The sequence below is a fragment of the Fopius arisanus genome, unplaced genomic scaffold, assembly GCF_000806365.1.
Source record: "Fopius arisanus strain USDA-PBARC FA_bdor unplaced genomic scaffold, ASM80636v1 scaffold00032, whole genome shotgun sequence".
In the NCBI taxonomy this organism is placed as follows: domain Eukaryota; kingdom Metazoa; phylum Arthropoda; class Insecta; order Hymenoptera; family Braconidae; genus Fopius; species Fopius arisanus.
The window spans coordinates 838497-852567 of record NW_011887771.1 but is presented as its reverse complement, the minus strand read 5'-3'; the positions used below and the strand labels follow the sequence as shown (position 1 = coordinate 852567).

General features: G+C 37.1%; 1 protein-coding gene across 3 annotated transcripts in view; it reads left to right on the top strand.

Annotated features, from left to right (window-relative positions):
* Window positions 1-1024: 1024 nt before the first annotated feature.
* Window positions 1025-14071, top strand: part of LOC105265816 (chaoptin) — a 48712-nt gene continuing 35665 nt past the window's right edge. The window contains exons 1-3 of one of the 3 annotated variants that reach the window (XM_011303558.1): window positions 2755-3011; window positions 3461-3817; window positions 6205-6339. The gene's annotated coding sequence lies outside the window, so the exon portion shown is untranslated. Of the gene's footprint in view, window positions 1108-2754; window positions 3012-3460; window positions 3818-6204; window positions 6340-14071 lie in introns of those variants that run through there. The other 2 variants (XM_011303557.1, XM_011303556.1) reach the window with 2 other exon arrangements.

Here is a 14071-nt window from a genome sequence, read left to right as displayed (position 1 = left end):
ATTTTCACCGGTGTTTAATTCAGCGGAGAAAACAGGTACATGCATTTTGCGGTAGACGGTCAGACTTGGTAATTGAATTTTGGAAGTGAATAAAATCCGACCCGAATTGCATTCATATCGACAAAATTTTGATATCACAAAGAGTTGACCAGGTGGTACATTGTGACTACGCATGATTGTGCATATTCCCTTCATTATTATTCATTGAAGCCATTCTCCCAATGGATCACTCGAAGCAACGAAACGAAACGTGTGTAAAAACTTTTCCGGACACATACAGCTATGAAGTGGCGGTTATAATACAGCTCCTCTCTATACCTACTTTACTTTTATACAACCTTTTTCCACCTATCTGCACTGGTAAGCTTTTCATGACAGCCTTACTGCAGAAGGGCTCTCAGTTATAAACTGAAGTGCGAGAGGCAATAGGTGTTGGAAAAATTGTCGGTAAAAATTGCCGTGTGTTTAATCATCTACACGAAAAAGGATGATTTGATTCTGCTAGGCAGCTTTGAAAGTTTTTCGATAAATCCTTCCGTTGGAAAATTTCTTCACAATTTCATCCATTCCAACTTTCGTAGCAGAACAGTCGAAGAAATTCCACTCGGAAAATAAGTCAATAATACAGAGAAAAGATTGGTTCTAGTGAAGAAAAGTCACTCGGCTCTCAGGTTCTGGTTGATGAGGATTAATAAGATGAGACTCTCTTGTAGAAATTAATAAATCAAGAATCGAAATTAATAGATAAAGAATAGATTATTGTGTGTTTATTCTTTTTGATTTCGCACTTCCTCTGGTTTTACGCTACTGTACGAGAGAATCATGTAAAAGTGAAAGAATCAATTTTGACGAAAGTCACATTTTTCAAAAAAAAACTTTTCAACCTTTTTTTTTGTTTTGCATAACTGTTGGGCCTGATCCAGAACCGTAATTTTAAATTTTCCAGGGATTTCCTGATGCAGTGAATGAGAATTGCGTATTAATTATCCAGTGAAAGCAGGGGTCTTGTTCCTGAAGATGATATATTGGGACCAACCTCTCGATTACAACACATCCATCGGTTTGACAACACCCAGTCCCGATTCACTGTTCATTTAATACATCAAGGTATGTTAACTCACTATAACTTATGTATGAATTTGGACTGAATAATTCATAGGCTCTCTGCACAATGTGCATGCCCAATTCCTTACCATAAATTATGCATAAGTCCATATATTCCTCATCCAACAAAACTCCGTATCTATGAAATTATAAATAACATTCTCGACGAATTTGGAAGGATGGGAGTACAGGTTATATATTTACGGAGAAGCCACCACATTCGACTGTTTCAACATAGATTCAACATCTTCGAGTATATCTTTGGAGTTGTCCTCTTTCAGTATCATCATGTTTTCCGTCCTCGGGGCTCGAGCCATTGTTCTAATTTGCAAGGAGTCTTGAATATGAATTCATGCTCTTCTGAATGTGATAGTCCTTTTTTTGTAATAACAAAGCATGATTTATCCCTGAATTTTTCGTTTGAATAAATCTTCATTAGCATAAATCAGCAATTACATCAATTATCTAATGTCATGGATTCATTTCAGCGAAGAATCAAGAATTACGCTGTGAGAAAAATTCGTTCCATAAAAAAGATTTATGAAATTCAAGGGAATATTCTTTTGTCATTTAAAAAACTGCGAAGTCTGATATATAATTCTGTTCTCTTATCGAGAGCGTTGGGCATTTATTTGTTATTTCATCCTTATTCGATATATTAGACCCACAATCACTAGCCTTTTGTCTTTTTTGCCAGAAACAACAGCCATGTACACAAATATATTTCAGTAATTATTAAATTATTCTAAGTCATGCGCGCATATAATAGTTGAAAGAAATTAAATAGTCGAGCACACAAATTTTTTTTTAAAAGTCCTCTTTTTGCCTGGAGTGTCTTGATGCCCTACTCCATTTTATTTCTACCACAATTCATTAACAATGAATGCGCAGTTGAGGAGGGCACGATAATTTGATAAACTCATGACAAGAAAAAATTACAAATAATGTCAATTAAAAAACTACAGAGATAAAAAACTTCCATAAAAAAGATGGTCTCAAAAGACAGGACGGAAGTGCGTTACAGAATTTTTTCCAAGCAATCTACAATCTCCCTGAATTTCTCCATGAAAAATGCGTGATACCGCCACTCAAATTTTCCAAGTGGTTTCCATAAAGGGGGAAAATCGTGATTTCCGTAATTTTCACCGAATATTTCCCACCCCATAGCGATATAAGATGAAACCATTAACGGATTTTTTGCGACTTTTCATGATACAACGATATCTCCCTTTACAACCCCGTAGCGCTAGGAAAACCGATGCTCCCTGGTCACCACGACCACTCTGGGACCGCTCCGGCACATGAGATAGGGTGGGAAAGGTGTTGGAATTGGAATAGCACACGGGGTGTGGGATGATTTGCGTGACAAGGAAGTTGGGAATTGAGAGGGATAAGATGCTGGTAGTTGATGAGTGAGACAAAGCTGGAGAATGGGCTCAAACTAAAGGGGAATGGATGGGAGCGAGTGGGCGACGATGCGCGACAAGGAGATGGATGAAACGGTGAGGGTGTGGGTGGGGATATAGCGTAAAAACGGGAGTCATGGGAAAGGGAGTTGGGGGAATTGGGGGAGTTTTCACCCCTCTATCTCCCCTCTAGACCCTGTAGACGCCGCCAGTGACGCGCGGTCGCGCAGTCCGCCAGTGACTCTTGACTAGGATCGACGTATTCGTCGGTGGTACGTCGGGCTACGTCGAGCGACCGTCACGTTCCTCGTGTCGTTCAACTGAGATCAGAAACGTGCTGAAGCACGTGGAGCAATATCGCACCGGTGATTTAGGCTCTTGTACCGAGACCTCTTAAATATGCTCATGCTCGAGCTCGCTGCATGAGCATTCAACGAGTGTGGATAATCGGTTGCGTGCATCCTTCAACGGATTCAGACGCTTCGCCGAGTCACGAACGAGGTAAATAAAACCTCACCACATTCTCTCACCGCAATATTTTTTCATTATATTGAATTTTTGGGTGAAATGTATGGGCGTATTGATGAGTTTCGCGTGTATATCAGTTTACGGATGTGTTCTTTCACGCGAAGTTCTTTTACCGTGATGAAGTTTTTTAAATAATTCTCGGGATTGATTTGGTGGGGGTGATCATTGTTGTGAGTGAGACTCGGTTATTTGGAATTTTACAGGTTTCAGGATTCAATTCAATTCAGGATATTACCGGTCCGCAATGGAATTCGAATTTAATAATTGAGAATTTCTTTTCTGTTGATTCCTATGCAGACGATAAAATAAAAAAAGAAAAACTTTGGAGCAGAAGGAAATTTATTGATTTGATAATATTGAATAACAGTTTTGCTCTGATAACACTCTGTCGAAATTAACATAAACAATATTTCTGATTTCAGTTGACATGGATGGATCCGAATTAGTCTGAAATCAATTTCCCAGTGTGGACCTGGAGGCGTGAAGTTATTGTGAAAGTGTGGTGATATTTGTTGGAGATAGTGAGGTACTGGTAGATGAGGTAGAGCTAAGGCGATTGACGGTTCAATCTACCCGGGAATAATTCCAGTGATATCAAAGCAGTACTAGAAAACACCAAGAGCCTGTGAATTTTTTAGAATATTTTTCTCCAGTGTGAAGAAAGATTCTGAGATTTTTCGTGATGTGCGTTGTTAAATAATGTGCCAATGCCCGGAGTTAAGTGCGAGAAGGGATTAAGCACCTCTGGAAAATAACGTTTTGCGGAAACATCTCCAAAGGTGAGTCTAAGTCTATATAAATGACCATCCTCATTTTTTCCACGGTTGAAACGGAAATTCTTTTGACTTTTTATTTTTTTGGTTTCAATTTCATTTTCATTTAAAACCGTTCGGTTAAACCATTAATTCCATTGGATTTTTCCTTGGTTTGGAATTTTTTTTGGTTTTTTTCTGTCATATGAACCGGAAAATTGACAATGGCCGGAATATTAAAGCAAATATATTGATTCCTTGGGGAAATATTCTGTTATTTTAAATCTGAAGTTTAATTTTCTGACAGTGAACTCTTCCATGAGTCATCAATATTATCAATATATAATTTTTATTAAACAAAAACGCAATGCTTGGCCGATCGCAACCTCCAGATGAGATAGCCATCACACGCTTCAAATATATATTCTATCAACTTCAAATCGCTAATTATTCTCAAATTCTCAAAAAATAAAGCGTGGAATGGCTGGATATAAATTAAAAGAACCGTCAATTATCTTAACCCCAATGGAACTGTATTTCATGAAAGTTAAGTAATTAATGCGAGTAAACATGGAAATCGATTAACAGTTGCCTGAACAGCGATTTTTTGTGTCCATGAATAACGACCCGAATCTAAGGAATGATTGGGCAAAAAAATTCAAGAAAAACTTTCCACCATTTTATGATGGACTATCAGTAGAAACAGACGACCATTGACGCGTGTTTGATGCCCCATTCCCTTTCCCCTTCCATTGCCAAATTCATAATCATGTACTATTAGCAATAGTGGATATGGTCAGATTGTGGAGTACAGGACCGGATGATAATCCAATAATCAGCGGTTTCAACTCACTGATTAGGGTGGAATGCACTAGGGGGTAGACAAGATGTGGTAGTTAATACTCACGTAGCGTTATGTCGATGCTATTACGATTAGCAATAGCAATGGGCAAATGCTACCGGGCGGAAATGTTTGCTTAAATGCCAAGAACCATCGGATTACGGAAACTTTCTTATTATCAACTTCGTGATTACCGGAAAATCGGGTAATGAAGAACAATCAAAAAGTTTTGTTTCGTTGACCCGTGACATTTTGCTGCTCGATATTTACGCGGGAGATAATTTAGGGTATAAGAACTCTCTCTATTTCTCACCAAAAAAATTATACCTGAAGAAATATATTCTTTATGTGTTTTATATTTTTTCAAAACGAGTGGCGAATTGCTTTCATTATTTATAATATTGTAGTAGTTTTTTCTATATATCGATACAATGGTTATCGATATGACGATTAAATAGAAAATAGGATTTGATCAAGTACAATTTCAATCTATCACAATGTTTTACAGAAAATCGAAGTTATTTTATTGAAAAGCGCATGGAATTGAAATTTTACAGACTTAATAAAATTCTGTGAAATTTCAATGGAGAAATGGCTGGGAAAAAAATTCTCTGATCCAGTTGGAACAGAGAGAATAAAACAAGGAATATTGTGATTCAGTGGGAAAAATTTAAGGAGAATTTATCGACTTTCATCCAGAGGTGGATGAAACAAGATAACAAATCTGGCTGTTATCAGAATTAACTGTCAGTCGTTGAGAGATTGAGAATCGCGTTTTCAATTGAAAGAGTGTAGAGGATTCACTGAGGAGATGCAGAAATAGAATGCGGTTGGGTGGGCCGGGAGTGAAATGGGGGTAGAGGTGCTCTGAAATTCATTAAATTCCAATGTGAGAAGGAAAAAGTGGAAAAATATAGTCATCCCTTCATTATTCCTTTGAATGTAACAATGGTTTTTTCAATGCGACCGAGAAATTTAATTATTTTCTACTTTACGTGAAAAATCGTTCTTTGATTTCCGGTTGAATTAGTTTTTCGCCATATTCCAACATGAGAGATATGAATCCCAAATTCGTACCATTAAATTTGAATCTCTAACTACAAACAAGAAATGTTTGTACCAATGACCCTCCGATGAAATTTCGGATAAAGCGCGAGTATTTGTGTCGTGATTTACGATATGCAACGCGGTAATCAATTCTCTCACAATAATAGACAAAAAAACGAAGAGAATTCCGAGTCCTAGGAAATCCCACACGAAACCTCGAGAATTCTCCACGTAATTGTAAGGAACATCTCAGTATTTTCTCTACCCGAAAATTCCGAATTATCTCTTCATTCCGGGGAACGGGTTTCATCTGCATATCAGATAATTGGATACTATCCCTTACTCTCACCTCTGTAAACTCTAACCCCTGCCCCTCTCCCTCCTTCTCATTCACCCCTAGCTTTCCCCCTTGCCCTCTTCTTCCCCTTAATCACATAACCCAAACATCTGATCTCGGGTGGGACACACCTCTCGAGCCGATCTCCAATGTAGAAACTCATACGACGTTTCACGTTTTGATTAACAGAGGCCACAGGACAGAATGGTTTCGGCATAGTGCACGTGACACCCACCCAGAGAGACTACTATCCATTACACAAATTCAAACTGGCCCCTGTGTGCAGAAACCAGTGTGTAGGCAGTTTGCACCAATTGCCGAGAGGTACCATCTTCCAGTCGTATTGTTCGTATTGTTCACCATTTGTCTCGTATATACGTACGTCATAGGACAACTATTCGATTGCTCTTGTAGGTGGTCAGCCATTGAGGCAACATTTCGTTATTTGAAAAATGTAGGGTACATTTACGGCACATCGGGAATTGCTGGACATTTCAATCACAAAGTCATCTGAATCTTCAGTTATTCATATTAAAAAAAATCATTGATTCGGCAATTCTACAGAAATTTCTCGATTCTACAGAAGTTTCATGTCAATTTTTGTAATTATTCAAAATTTCACGTGAAATTTTAACCCTTTTTTACACTTCAATATTTGAATACCAATAAATTGGGGAGAGAAAACTTCACTGTGCGGTTAAATTAACACTTTATTTTGTTAAATCAGCCCCTTTCAGGGAAATTTCCATTACAGCCTATCGTTTACCTCCTAAGATTTTCAGTTGAAATCTGCTATTTTTCAAAAAAATCACCGACTCATTGGTTTAATCACGAATATCATAACATAACAAATAGAATTGAATTGAATTGGTAGCTGAAATACCCCGTGTTGGGTGATTTTAACACAGAAAGTGGGATAAAATTACCCAACAAAGAGCTGATAATTCGGTAACTATTAACGAATATTCAGTTGTTTTAATTGAACAACACCATTCGGCAGGAGTTAGCAGAGGTCGTTAACATTAACCGAATTCTTCTTTGAACGCAGTTTGCAGCGATTACCAAGTGATACCATATTCCAGTGGTATTGTTCGTATTGTAGAGCGTTTACTCGGTCATATATGCACATGTCATAGGACAAAGCTATTTGATTACTCCTGTTGCCCAAGCACTCGGATAAAAATGAAGTTTCAGTAGTTGAAAAGTGTACGTGAAAGGTCTACGGTCAGCATACACTCCTCCTACCATTGATTTTGATGGATCGCCTCTTTTGGCTTCGTGTCACATGAAATTTTTCAACGGAAAAACTCTTTCATCTCCGCCCTCTTCTTCTTGGCTAGAAAAGCCTCGAGTGTACCACCGACTGAGATATACAGTGAGGACCCGACCCGTGTTTTCCGCTAGACTATCACGAAAGTCGATTGGCCGGAGAAACACTGGAATCGAGCCAACACCGTCTCCACCACCCAAATACCCTCAACTTTGCCTGACCTCGGTCATATATACATTGCGTTTTCTCGGTACCCCAGAGGGGTACTTTCTTTTTCATGATTTTTGCATTGTTGACTCTTCGACGCCCGAAGATTGACGGAATACTATTTCCACTCAATCCTCCCATTGCCCGTCATTTCTCCATTATCACCGATTTTCGCAAAGAATAGTTTAATTTGTTTAAGGACGAGAGAAATTTAATGATAGCCCATTGTTATGCCCCAGATTTTGGTTAATTGAGTTATTGTTAAATATTTGGACATCCAGTATTGCCAGAGTGTCTCTTGCCAACATAACTGGATTGTGCTGACCAAGTAATGACACGCAAACAATTATGTATTTAAGAGGCCGTTTAGATAATTAAAAGGAAGAATTAAAATATTAATATAATATAATTAATAATTAAAATAATTAAAGGAATAAACTCTCATATTAAAATACCTATAAACTATTGGTGGGATTTATCCCTTCGAGTCTAGAACCTACAATAAATATAAGTACCCCCCACGCAGGGTACAACACCATTTTGTGGGTGAATTATCTCTGTCAATTGAAAATATTTTATTCGATGATCCTCTCAAGTCTCAAGTTTGAAAATTCTCATCTTTTTCTTAGTGTGATGGATTTTTTTAATATCGAGGAAACTGGACATTTTTTTTTAATAGCAATAAATTCACATAACCAACTTCGTTAGATTGAATATGACATGGGAAAAAATAGGATCGAGAATATGGTCAGTCTCTCATCTATATTCGGCGATAAAGTCCAATATTGGAGCTTTTAGTGCTCCAATAAAAACAGGTGACTCAACTGAGCTCTCGGTATTCCACAAATGACGCGTTCAACGGAATATCGATTTCCTTATTCTCCTGCATATATCGTTTGAGGGAGTGACGTCACTACCGGAGAAAACATTAAACCATTGTTGGTCTCTTTGTTCCTTTGTTACGACCCTCGCCCATGGCCCACAGCGTAAAATTACAACTTCCTCACAGCTTATTGCGGTATAATTGTCACGTTTATGACACATTACGACGATTGGCCATCGTAGTGATGGCCCTACTGTTTTAGGGCTTGAAATGCTACATTAAGTGGGCAATTTCACCACAACTGCCTCTATTCAATTTTACTTAAAGATGTTTAACCATTTTCAGTAAATGTCACACTCTTAACAATTTCTTGAAAGTCATCTGAATTTTTAATTCTACGAGTTTGAATTCAATTTTAATTTAAAATTGCAAATAAATCTTCCATTTAGCTTGAAAATTCACGGAAATCATTGATTTAATCTTTGACGTATTTTCGTGTTACATATAATTGTGTAACAGAAATAAATAGAGAAACTTTTCGTCATGCTTTAATAGAAATAAAATTAAGAGGAATACAATGTCCACTTAATACTGATATAAGAAACATGATTAAGTGGTTGAAAATTGTTATCGAGATAGTGGGAATAGTTTCAGTTGAAAATATCCATTATTTTATGATACATTTTTTTTCTTATTGAAGTGTTGAAGTTTCAGCTGTTAAACTGCGAAAATCCGCTGAATAAGAATCACATTATTTTACATTCACCAACTATTTTATCCAATGACATGAGCAATCCCCATTGCGTTGGAGAAATCTGTCGCGTTAACTTTTATTAGTAAAGTTTGCGGCGCCACGTCAGATTATGCCGTTGATCACCGTTATACTTGGGGAGATACTTGCTCAAGCATAACGATGATTCAACTAATTTCATCGGCCTTGTCGCTCCCTATTGTACCATTTATTTAACTGTCGATGAATAAATTGAAGGGCGACCCGCCGGAAATTTGGAAACTCTCAAGGCCCTCAATAGAAATGTCAATTGAACTGCCCCATTGATTATTAAATTTTTACAAAATAATGATCCCGAATTCGTTTCTCCTTTCTCCGGATTTTTTAATTTTAATTATAGTGGATAGAGAAGATCGATATTTCGTCCTCTGACGCTCGATAAAAAAAATTCTCTTCACGAAAGTTAGAGAAATTAAAATTACATCAATTACAGTAGCTGTCAACTGCCCAACGCAGCCATTGTACCAAACGAATGGCCTCCTCACTGGAGAATTAATTGAATCGTTTCACAAAGTTCATTATTCCCAAATCAATATTTGGGAAATCACGAGTCACCGGTTGATGACATTTTCCATCACTTACCCGTATTTCGCTTAATGTATAACGCGACACTGATTGAATTTATTTTTCATCGGGAAAATGACCCCGATGAAGTCATCACCCATTGAATTCCGCAGGGGTGGATAATTTTTCGCACTGGCACAATCCTTTCAATCAGTCATTGATTAAAGCTGAATTCCCCTCTCATTAAGCCCTGTCTGTAATATCTGTCGTATCTCGTTTTAATCTCGAAACATCGAGATAAAACTCTTTGATATATATCCGTATATTCATCGAAATGGTTGAGCTGTAGTCGAGATTGAATTCTCTTGATTCGATAATCCTTCCACAAATGGCTATTTGAATTAAATTTGGAGGATTTCAATAAAATTATGAGGGAATTATTCAATATTTGAAATTAAAAATTTTTATGTTACTCATATTTTCGCGAAGCAATATATTTACATTGTAACATTTTTCGGAATATTTTGAGAGGTAATATTATTATTGCGTAAAATTTAGAGCCCTCAACAAATTATCTAAGGATTTTCAACTGAAATTGAATTCAAAGCCCTATAGTTCCGAAACTAAGATGGAATTCAGTCGATTTTCTGAGTAGAATTTCCTGAAATGTTTAACAGTGTGTAATCACGATGACTTGATTTGAGCTATTGGTTGTTCATTAATGGTGGATTGACGAAGATGATTGTTTTGTTCCACCGAGGGGTGACATAATATTCAATCACTGCGCGCCGATGGAACCCGTGCGAAATGGAATTTATCGTCCTGGTCAATATTTGCAAGCTCCAGAAATAGTAGTATTTATGGGAGCGTGATCACAGGGGCTTTGAAGCCTCTCTGGGCTGAAATTTTAACTGTGTTCTGGAGTTAAATCGCTGCTTCTATTGTTTTCGTTGTTTTCAGGGTTTTTGTTTGATTCTTTTTTTGGGGGGGAGTCGGTGAATTGCTCCGTGATGGCGGATTCTGACGGTCTTTTCAACTCTACCGTAATCGTTTTTCAAATCTTGTTGACAGATCCGGGAAAATTCTTCTATTGAAAATCCCCTGCTTGTGATCGAGTCCTTTTATCTTTGGGCTGATGTACCATTAGGCCATGATTCGGTTGTGAATTGCAAAATTGGGATAAACCCTTTTTTTTTTTGCCAAATCCCTGTCGCAGCTGAATTCATATTTTATGCAATTTAGAGAAGCAAAAAATACGGGCTTTTCAATTTTTCTGAAAATTCAGTGCATTTTAATAATTAACTAAAACCGTAAGCCATTCATTAATGGAAAAAACGGTGAGGTTTTTTGTCACCGATCGATTTCTATTATTTCTACCGATGTGGGTATAGCACCTGCGAACTGCTGGGTTATTGTATGTTTATATATACTATATGTATATACCATATATATACTAAAACTGAGCGCGCACCTATTGACAGTCTTAGGGCGTCGGTTTATTTTTAATTCACATTCAAAATTATCGAAGATGATTTTGAAAAGAGACAGAAATATTATTACCAATTCAAATTTTAAATAAATTATTCACTCATTTTATTTTTTAATCGTAATAGATTATTACAAAGCTTCTCTCTGGTACATACGAATTTCATAACTTGACTTTTTATTCTAAAAAAAAATAAATCACTGGCTGAAATTCAACAAATATTCTTCTTTCAACATCTGCACGATTTTCCTTTCCTAGGATGTATAAACTTCATGAAACTCAAGTGTACATGACGATCGAGTACTGCCACATCTCGTCAATGGGGATTAATTAATTCCGCCCCGTGAACTCTCCTTTCCCATCTGAATAATCTTCATTGCATGTATATTCCCTCCGGAACACCCGCGGTATATTTTCCAGGGCATATAATTTGAAAAACTGCAATATGTCCGCGTATATATTAAAGGTCAGGCAAGTCGTATATAAAAAATCGACAGCTGCCACCGTTCAGTTCCATCTCATATTTTTCTCCATCATGGAGATTGATTGTGTATGGAAGTCATTAAAGTTTTCATTCAATTACTAGGTTTATCTGCTCCGCGCGTAATTAATACGAAAATAATTTCATTATTCCGATTCATCAGAAAAACGTAAACGCAGAGTATCAATGTAACCTCCGCCTATATTAAAAAAGCATGGGGTTTTTATTTATTTCATTTTGATCAGTTCATTGTTTTTTAATATTCGATTCTTGTTCAATGATCCGTTTGTCTTAAAAGAACTACTTTACTAAGAATCTAAACGGAGGAAATCAGATACCTCTTTACTTCTTCTGTCATTCTGTTACAGGTTGAAGAAAATTTTATAAAAATTTATTGCGCATTTCGTTAGAATTTTAATCAAATGAGAGTTTTATAGCAGGATAACAGGAGAATTGAGGAGTTACTCGATTTTTTTTTTCTATTTTGATTGATACATCGTTGTATAGCCCATCTGCAATATCGAATCAATTGCAGCTTTGGAACAGGATGTGAGGAGATGTGAGGAGCTACCCCATGTTTACCGCCATTTTAACGATCGCGTTTCTAAGAATTAAAATGACGGTAAAATAATTTAACTCTCCAATGGAATCGTGTTATGATTGATTTCCTTCGTTAAAGTGTTTATTCTCCATGAACGTACTGCACCGTGCACATCCGGTATTTTTAATTGAACGTTTCCAACTCGATTGATCGATTCTCGATTCTTATTTATTTCCAATCGATATTCTTTATTTTTAAAAATTGCTTAATCAATTATCTTGGATCATCGATTATGAAAACACGCAATACCGAATGCTCCATAAATATCACATATTATCGTCAAATTTAATGTGATAATCGAATTTTTCCTGACCACACCCTCTCCCAACCCCACAGCATATCCACGGAAAGGAATTTCATTCACACAATTCTCCCTCTGTCTCTACTTAAAAAAATAAAAAAAAAATCCTTTATGATCGAATAAAGCATTCCATACTCCCCGGTGCCAGCCAAATAAAACCTCTAATTAAAATAAACCCTCTCTTGCCAAAGACATTTCCTCCCCAGTTAATTCCTTCCCTAGTCATTAAAAATAGTCTGATTTTATTATTCTGCGTGTGGAGAGTGAAGTAAAATTTAACGACAATGCGACATTATCTCACCCATTGAAAAAGGTAGTGCAGAAACTGAGAGAGAATATAAAGGAAAAGACGTGTAGATAAATAGTGGACACGTGAGAAACAGTACGATGGGCGGAGTATAAAACGATTCGTCGATCCTCAAACTACCCCATATATACATATGTATATATATACATGTACGTATACATATACATTTTAACCATTAAAAGGGAATTTCTGGCGACCACTTGGGCGGTCGTTGAAATAAATTCACAGTGAGGTTATACCGCGACGAGAGCCAGAGAAATCTACCCGGAAGGGGCCAAAACCTTGCTTCTGTTATAGGTTTTGCCAGGGATGTAGTGCCATACATAACCAACCTCTTCGATCGTATATACCATCGTTAATGGAGCCACGACGGGAAATTGGTTTGAAATCTCCTCCGGGCCTTTCCCCCCAGTGATAACCCTTCGTACGATCGCATGCGTTTATTTGACACTGGCACACACATACGGTTCACCGCATCCCCTATTCAGACAATAAAATACGCCCTTGTCTCACTACTGCCATTTTTTTCACCCACTTTGTGCATATCCGCGAATTTCATTGATGGAAAATAAAAAATAGAGAAATTTCAGTCAATTGCCTGCCGCCCACTCCCGGCGTAGACTCAATTAATCGATCGATTTAATTAATGTCTTTTTTTTTTCTCTCTGGACAGCTGGTTTTCAGGAATGGAAGACCGAAGAATTATGAGGGTCTTGTAGTCTTGTTTCATTGAATTCTCAGCTTATGCTGGTGGGCGCGGTTTATTGGTGACTTTAAGTCAATTTTTTTCTTGGGGATTTTTATTTATGGGAGGTGGAAATAGAGTATTTGGTAATTACAAGGGGGATTGTTCTTCTGTGAATGGTTCTGTCGAGTTGTCTATTTGTTTCGGAGGAGTGGGTTGCTCTCGGGTTTTTTTGGCTGACCCTGACCCTTTGATTATTATTTGGAATTCTCACGGGGCAAAAAATCACCGGGAAATCGTCATGAAACTGGTGTAACAGTTACGTTTCGAATTCACGGGAATTACTCGTTTTAAAGTTAAATTAAAACCGCGAATTCAAAGGAAATATCGATTTTTTATCGTTCAATTTTTCACGCTTGCCAGTTGATTAAGTTAATAACGCACGTTTTGAAAATTGCTGACATTCTCTGACGCGTTTCAGGAATTAATTCGATCCAAACATTCAAAACTCTATGGCAATATATTCAATAAAGTCTTCACATACCCTTTTTCACGCTATGATAAAAGTTCACACTGATAAATTGAATTCACTCAATAAAAT